Genomic DNA, 9110 nt, shown 5'->3' on the forward strand with positions numbered 1-9110 from the left:
TTAGATTACTTGATGCTATTTTTCCTGGAACTGTGTTCTCTTCTCTCATATGATTTCTGCTTCTTTGTCTTTCCAGTTTGGCTGCCTTTCCATGGCTGTTTCTATGTACTAAGCAAAGCTTCTAAGTCTCCCAGTCTTATTAGTGCGGCTTTGTGTAGTAGGTGTCCAGTGGCACTGTCCTGAGAGGGGTTCAGCTGCAGGCCAAATTTAGCCCAAGCTTCTACCCCACTGGGGGCCACCTGTTAGGATTCAGCAAGCAATCCACAGATGCTGTGCTTATAGTTACCTCAAAAGGCCACACCAGAAACTGAGGCCAGCTGCCTCCAGTGTGAGTCTAGGCGCTGCTCAGCAAGGAGCACCTGACTCGCTGAGGATATACTTGGATGTGGCTTGGGTGAGGCCGTGAGTTGGGGGAGGTGGGGTTTCAGGGAATCCTCTGGGCGGAATGACCTCTGTTATCCAGTTTGATGACGTCACAGCTATGGCGGTGCTGTGTCCGGCACACTGGAATGGGGGAGGGCTCAACAGGCAATAACGGATACCGCTGGCACTTCTGTACCAAGTGAGTCTCACCTTGACCCTAACTCCAACAATGTCTCCCTGTAAGTCCCTGGTGCCCTCTGCACGCAGCCAAATCGGCACTGGTGCTCAGAGGGAGCAGGTCTATGACCGCAAAAATCCTCTTGCGGATTCGGCCCCTTTAAGAGGTGTCTGCTGCTGCCGCAGCCTCCGTCTCAGCCGCTCGAGACCCGGCAGCCCCATGTCCTCACCCTGTCCTACCTTCTGCCGTTGCAGGGTGCTTTCTTGGATTTCTCTCTATTTGTATGGCTTGTTCATCAAGATCCCAGGCAGTTTTTCTTTGCTGCTGCTCCTTGTTTTCATCACAATTTTAATTTGACCACCAGAAAGATGAACAGAAAAAGCTCCTTAAAGAGGAGGGCTCTTTTAGATGTAACAGTGCCAGGGATCAAGGAATCCAGCATGTGGTCCTGAGTATAGAGCTTTGTCACTACCTGCCTCAGGAGCAGTGGCCCCCTAACCACTCAGATTGCATACTGAATGATGACTTCTTTTGGGGGCATGTCAAGAACCTTGTATTCTGACCACTTCATCCCTTCAGATCTGAGGATATGAAGGACCACATTGAGGCTGCCAAGAGTAAAGAAATAACTATGTTGGCTTCTTTACAGATTGGTTTGACCACATGTTCATGTACAACTTAAGTGCTAAACCATACATTTTAAAAGTTTTCAGTTCATTTTGAATAAGCCTACAGGTATTCAATAAATATTTGAAATGAATAAGTTAGAAAGTAGTATTTATTACATGTCCAGTATATTACCAGAACTCCGATAGAGCTATAGAGAATTTTTTAAAAAGCTCCAAGGAGTTTATATGTATGTTGACTTGTTTAAAAATGGATGCAATAAATCTTAAAAATTTTAATTTAACGAACATTTATATAGAGATAACTATATGCCAGAGATTTTCCTAGGTGCTTTATAGATGTTAACTCCTATATTCATCTAGATTAAATGACCCAGTGATTGGAAGTGCATTTATGAAGAACTTTTATAGGTAGGTCTTTTGAACAGAGGGGATACAAAAGGTTGGATATGTACTGTGAACATGTGAAAGCCTAAAAATGGACTGTGATGTACTATTTTTCACGTTCAGAGCTCACTCTTTATTAATTTGTCAACTAGGCAAAATTTACCTATGTGTTATTCTGCCTTCAGGTGTCAACAGAGCACTAAGGTGGTTTTTTGCTTCCTAAGGCCTCTCTGGTTTCCTAATTAAGTTTATCTACCTGCGACTTCTAAGGCACTGGGCTAGGCCATCCACTGATGCCAGTTTTGATGTCAGAATCATGGTAAGCTTTTTAAAGAGACATTTAGGGTTTGTTTTGAGAAGGTGTCCAATGCCTCTATTTATGTCTGAAGTTTCTGTCTTTCATTAATGGAAGATGTAGTAAATTTAACCAATTAACATGACAGTTAGAGTCATGCTGACTAGAAGTGCCCCCCTTACCTTTCATGAGAAAACTCAGAGCTGTGGGTGAATTATGTTGAGAAATGGGTTGCAAGACGTTTCACTTACCCACAGGATGGTTTAAAACATTCAAATTGAAGTTATAATCCCCAAGCTCCCTTCTTCACCAGAACAGACGTTCCTCCAGTGGAGGTGCCAACCTGATCCCATCCAAATTCAGTGTCATTCCTAGAATAGCTAACAGCCACTGGTAAATATTTCCCAAGTAAACCCAGCTAAGAATAGTGTCTTATTTCTAGAGCTCTGACACAAGAAATTCAACACCCTGTTGGAGTCAAATAAGCTAAACTTTTTTCTGAGAGCTTTGTCCAAGTTAGACTGAGGAGGACATAGTCTGAAAAAGACTCAGTTTGAATGAGAGTCTAGCAAGACTCCCTGTCATCTGTGATGTGGCATTGAGTGATGCTATATGAGACTAAAGGTGCTCGTGGGCATTCCTAAGTGCTTAATCGACTACCTGTCAATGACTTGGGCACCAAATATACTTCTGTTAGCTCTGTTCAGTAATTAAATGAAAATTCCACTCTTACTATCTTGCGGTTCTCCAACATTAGTTGGTACTCTGTGATACCACTCCCACTTGTTCTGTTACAATTTGTTGGAAAGCTGAAGCTCCATCTTGCTGCTTTAAGCCGGAAAGACATGTTTTCTTCTTAAGAGGTTTCATATATGAGAACTTATTATTAGTCCCCAAAGTTATTGTCACCGTGCAATTGAAATAGCAGCTTGATCTTCCTAAGGACTTTGAGCAAGCTAGAATTATTATCCCATTTTTGTTAATGAGAAATAGAGGCTCAGGCAGGTACCTACTTATGGTTCATATTTAGCAAATGGCATATATGGAACTAGATCCCAGGTCTTTGGATGTCCTTGTGTGACATTTCCATTACTCATCCCATCTCTGCCCACATGCCTAAGTGTCTAAGGCCTGGTGCCTCACCTGCTCTGGCTCATATATCTGCTTGAGTTTGACAAGAAAAAAGGCTTTGGGGCTAGGAATGAGTCTCTATCCACAGCACAATGTTTGAGGCAAATGCCCTACTTTTTCCTAGTGCCTAAAAGCATTATTTCTATAATACTTCTTATATGATTCTCTGTAACACATGAGTATCACGATAATTTCTTTTTTTGTCTGAAACACAAACGGTATTGTGCAGCAGGACTGCGTTTGTTTGATATAGATGGTTTGCATTGAGACTGCCTTGTGCTTTCTTCCCTGGCCTAAATGATTCCTTCCAAGTTAGAATGTTTTTCCTTCTTTGGCATCCATTAAAAAAATCATCAGCAACATGGCCGCCCTCCAGAAACACTTCTGTAATGCCAACCACAGGACTCAGCATCTAAAAATAAGAATCGAAAATGAGATTTAAGTTAATGCCCAGAAAGAAATCTTTCCATGTGTCTTTACTAAAATTTGGTAAAACCTATTGTAGAGAAAAGTGTGAAATAGATGAAACCCTCTCGCTACTTCCTAGAAAACTTTGGCCGAATAATTGGTGACAGTTTGTCCTTTTTAATCTAACTGTCCTAGTAGCTACTTTTCATTCTTTGACTTAAGGCTATGTAAGTTCAGAAGAGATCCTCATTCTTTGCAGAGCCCATGGCTGAGCAGGCTGAACAGGCCCCTCCTAATAATTCCAGAGCTCTTGAAGTTTATATTTTCATTTGGCCATCGTTTCTGCTTCCTTTATGGAACTGATTAAACTCACCAAATGATGAAACACGAAATAAAATAGTTTGGGAATAGTGTGGGCAGTTTAAAATTTGTTTGAAATGTAGAGTGGAAATGGTAAAATGTTTAAAAAATAAAAATTAGTTAGCTGAGATCTCCCTATCCTTCCATCTAAAACTCCTTTCTAGTTCATTCCATAAGAATGATTATATCCTAAAATAAATGCTTTTTATATGTCTTTACTCAGATTTCCACTATGTTTTTCATTTTCTGATTTTCAGGTACACAGTCTAATGATAAAGCCCTATATCCAGTCCAATCACTTATAAATTCTCAAATGCTCAAAATCTGATGTGTTACTCTTCCTTCCTTTCTCCCTCCTTCCCTCTCTCCATCCCTTTCTCCCTTTCTCCTGGCCTCCCTTCTCCCCTTCTTTCCAACAAACTATCACAGAAAATTCTCAGGGCAAGCTGTTATAGGGATTAGTAATAATGAACAATTACCTTTTCTAGAAGATGTAAAAATAAGTCATGCTGAATCCAAAGATGAAAGAGTAAACCTATTTAATATGTAAGGATTGCAGACTTTTTTTCTTATTGCATTTTTACACCTTTTATAGGTGCTTTGAGAAGCGTCATAGACATTAAATCCAGAGAATAACAGGACAGTTCTGCAGCTATTCTTGCTCCTCAGTCAATAGTCGTTAAACCTCATGGCACCATGTTTCACACCCTCACCCAGATTAAGATTTAGCTTAATGGATTTATTCACTCATCTGGTTTGGAATGTGTCAGCCTTATTGCTACTTTCCAAAGAAACCTTAGTTTCTTTCTAAAGTTGACGGTCTCCTCCATTGTGGATTACTGTGAATTCATACAAACCTAAGACTTATTTTTTCCCAGAATAATTTCATTCTCTGTCGATCTTTTGGGCTCAGATATTTCTGGCAGACTTCCTCTTGTGTGCACAAATTATGTCACAAAGTTATAGATTTTAAATTTATGTGGCAGCCCTTAGGATGTATGAGTATTTTTTCAATAAGGCAGTTTTAGCTTTTGTCCTCAGCTGAACCTGGACTGATTAGCTTTCAAACTATCGAGTTTCTCTTGCCAAGGAGATCATGCTAGGACCCATTGAACCGAAAGGAGGATTAACAAGTCCGTGGTTCATAGCACATGGTTTTTTCTTTTCATTTTATTTAGTTTCAATTCATTTTCTTTTATGTTTTGCCCTATCAATCCCTACTATTTTTCAACTGTATTGAGTTATGATTAACAAGTAAAAATTGTATATATTTAAAGTACAATGCGATGATTCGATATACATAAATGTTATAAAATGATTACCACAATCAAGCTAACAGATCCATCTACTCATATAATTAGTTACCTTTTGTGTGCGTGTGATGAGAACACTTAAGATCTATTCTCTTAGCAAATTTTAAGTACACGGTACGTTATTATTAACTATATATAACAATGGTGTGCATTAGATCTCGACATTTATTCATCTTATAACTGAACCTTTATACTCTTTGACCAATATATCCTCATTTTCTCTATTCCCCCAGCTTGTGATAACCATCATTCTTCTTTCTGTTTGTGTAAAAACTTCAACTTTTTTAGATTCCACTTATAAGTGATACTATAGAGTATATATCTTTCTCTATCCTGCTTATTTCATTTAACACAATGTCCTCTAGTTCATTCATATTGTTCCAAATGGCAGATTTCTTTCTTTTAAAAGAATAACATTCTTTATTATTATCTGAATAATATTCCATTGTGCACACGTGTGTGTGTGTGTGTGTGTGTGTGTGACATTTTCTTTATCCATTCATCTGTCAACAGACACTTAGGTTATTTCCATATCTTGCCTATTGTAAATAATGCTGCAGTGAACTTGGGAATGCAGATATCTATTCAAGATTGTGATTTTATTTCCTTTTGATATATATACCCAGAGTGGGATTGCTGGATCATATGGTAGTTCTATGTTTAATTTTTTGAGGAACCTCCATAATGTTTTCCATAAGGCTGTACCAATTTCCATTTCCACCAACAGTGCACAAGGATCCCCTTTTCACCAGATCTTTCCCCAAATTTGTTATCTTTTGACTTTTTGATAATAACCATCCTAACAGGTGTGAGGTGATATCTCATTGTGGTTTTGACTTGCATTTCCTTGATAATTAGTGATTTGGGACACCTTTTCATATACCTGTTGGCCATTTGTATGTGGTCTTCAGAAAAATATCTATTCAGGTCCTTTGCCCATTTTAAAATCTGGTTATTTGTTGTTGTTGTTATTATTATTATTATTATTATTTGCCATTGAATTGTATGAATTCCTAATATATTTTGGATATTAACCTCATCAGATATAGGGTTTTCAGATATTTACTCCTGTTATATAGATTGCCTTTCATTCTGTTTATTGTTTCTTTTATTGTGCAAAAACTTTATAGTTTGATGTAGTCCAACTTTTTAGTTTTTGCTTTTGTTTCGTATGCTTTTGGTGTCAAATCTAAAAAAAATCACCAAGACCAATGTCAAGGAGCTTTCCCCTATGCTTTCTCCTAGGAATTTCATGGTTTTACGTCTTACATTTAAAATTTTAATCTATTTTAAGTTGGTTTTTGTGTTTGTGTATGGTGTTAGAAAAAGGTCCAACTTAATTCTTATGCATGTGGCTATTCAGTTTGCCCAATACCATTAATTGGGTGAGGGTCTGAGATGCGTACACCTGTGGGCTGCACATGACCCATGGGATGGCATACAACTGGGCATCACGGATGATCTATCACACGGTTTGTACTCATTTGGTAAACTAAACATGTGACTTGTCAGAAACATTTTTCTTCAGTGTTTAGCATGTGCTTTGTAAGGGAAATTTAATCCATATGAGTCAAAGATTCATTTACACTTAAGGCATTAAAGTATTGTTCTGAGTTTTAGATGTCTAACAAGTCTTTTGACTTTTTCCAAGCAGTTTGAAGTGTTTTGCCAAGGGCAAATGTAATGCCCAGTACCAGGAAATTTAGATTTTCTCCTTGAGTCTAAACTTCTTGTTTCCATCTCAAGGAGAGGTTCCTTAGCAGTCAGCATTTATCTGCTCCCATTTCTAAGTGTCTCAGAGCAGCCGAGCTCTGAAAGGGTAAAATATGATATGGCATGATTTACACATCTGGCCCCGATCTGGGCCTGTATTCTAACTTGGCAGGAGGTATAGGATGTAGTTTACTTTCATCTACCTCTGCTTCATTGAAGACATTGTGCAACGCAAACACCAGACTATTCTGAGTTCATCTGGTCAATGGCAGTGGAAAGGAAGAAGCCTCTCTTTATTGCAAGGAATTTGGGCAAATATATTAAAGAGCATAAATGCTCAGAGAAGAAATATTATATTTCTATTATTTCCAAGGCAAGAGCCACCCTGCCACTGGTAGATCCACATTTTACCAACAGTCTTACATCCTGCACCTCCCTAATAACTTCAGTTACTTCAGTTAGGGTTAGGGCTAAGCCCATGATCATAAATTTTCAGCTGTTGACCTAATCTCAACAAACATCTTTGTTTTTCTGTATTTTGTCTAGTGGCTTCATCCATCAAACCTCAAATCAAAGCAGAAGGTACACCAATGGCAGCCCATAGGGCAGTGCTTTTGAGTGGGAATATTTTTGCTACCCTCCAATCACCCCAGGGAAGTCAAAGCAGATCCCAAACTAAGGACAGAGTGAGCCCGACCCTTCTTTGCTGATCGACTCAGCCTTTTGTCTAGGTTGAGGTGTTTTCTCTGTGGGTCGAAGTTCTCACCTCTGTAATGAGAGCGTTAGTTGTTAGTCCAGTTCAGTCATTCTATACCTTTCATCCTGTATGTCACTTTTTCTGAGGGTATCCAGACTTTAGAAATGATTAGGCTTCAGATTATTTGAGAAAGAGACATAGCTAGGCTATTTCTGGCTATTCCTACTGGTCTCTCTACTATAGTTTTGAGAACTCACGGGAGCCAATTCCACCAATGAGAACTTCAGCTTGTTTTGGTGATTGCTTGTAGCCTCCTACAGTTAGAAGTACCTGGGAACTGGATACTTTCCGACACCTTAGCCACCGGCCATTAGGAATCAGTGATAGGAAGGAAGTCTCAGGCAGAATTCTACTATCATCTAACATGTATTAGCAAGAAGTTCTGCACTTGACTTGATGAGGTCTTTGCCCTTTTAGGCACTTAGGCCAAACACGTTGTACGAAAATTCACTTCAAGGCAGATAGAACAGTATTCTCGGAAGGAAAAAAGCCTCCTAGTTTGAATGGGCAGCAAAGTTCTCCAAGAAGTGGCAGCAGACTGGATCAGATCTAGGGTCTTAGACTGAAGGTGAATGTGGCAAAATTTTATACATCTGTTCAAAGGTTGAGGTGCCTGCATGTAATTTCCATCTGACCACATATTTAGAACACTTTTTATTCACCAATGAAAATTTATCTAACATCTTTATGCAAATTACATCTTCTGGTTCAGATTTGGAAAGCTTTATTGAAAACTGCTTGCAGTAGGCTTCTCAGAGAATGGCTGATTAGGGTCTTTTAAATGCTAACTAATTGCCCCTAGGGAGTTGAGGTTAGGTTCACACACAAATATATCGCCCTGTATTTTAGAATACATTAGGCACTATAACATAGCATTGGGAACTGAGAGTCTCTTTGATCCCATCAATAAAGATGTGATTACTTTCCTATATGTATGTAAAGGACTAAAATGTCAAACTAAAACAATTTTGAACTCAGATTAGAAGGTTTTGCATGGTTCTTTTATCTTAACATCAAACAATATATGAAATGATCTCAGGCATCTGCTGTTTTTAATGTGCTTAAATGAAAAATGGAAATAATACCTTTTGAAATAAAATTATTATGCAATCAGTTTATTATTCACTATATAGTTAACAGATATTTTAAGTCTTAAAATATTTTTGAATAAGACATTTTGATAGTTTTTTAAATTATATAATGTGGCACCTTTGCGAAATCATGTATCTGTATAAGGAAATGCAGTTTCAGTAACAGCAGGGGAATTTCAATTCTTTCAAGCATGACTCTTACATTTGTTAGAAATATGGTCATTGTATTCTCATAGTAGAAGATTCTTTTATTCTGTCATTATATGTTGCAATTTTAGATACAGAACGAATTTCTATTATGTCATGCCAAAAAAATTAGCCACATTTCCAAGCAATGCACATTATTTATTCACACTCTGAGAATATTTTGATTATAAAAAGGTCTCCCCTTTATCATCCATGCATAAATCCTGACCTCAAAGTATATGAATGTATACATATGATGGTTAAATGTGGAAGTGGGACAACTGGCATCATTTATTCTGTAA

Source organism: Pteropus alecto, unplaced genomic scaffold (assembly GCF_000325575.1).
Source record: "Pteropus alecto unplaced genomic scaffold, ASM32557v1 scaffold20, whole genome shotgun sequence".
In the NCBI taxonomy this organism is placed as follows: Eukaryota; Metazoa; Chordata; class Mammalia; order Chiroptera; family Pteropodidae; genus Pteropus; species Pteropus alecto.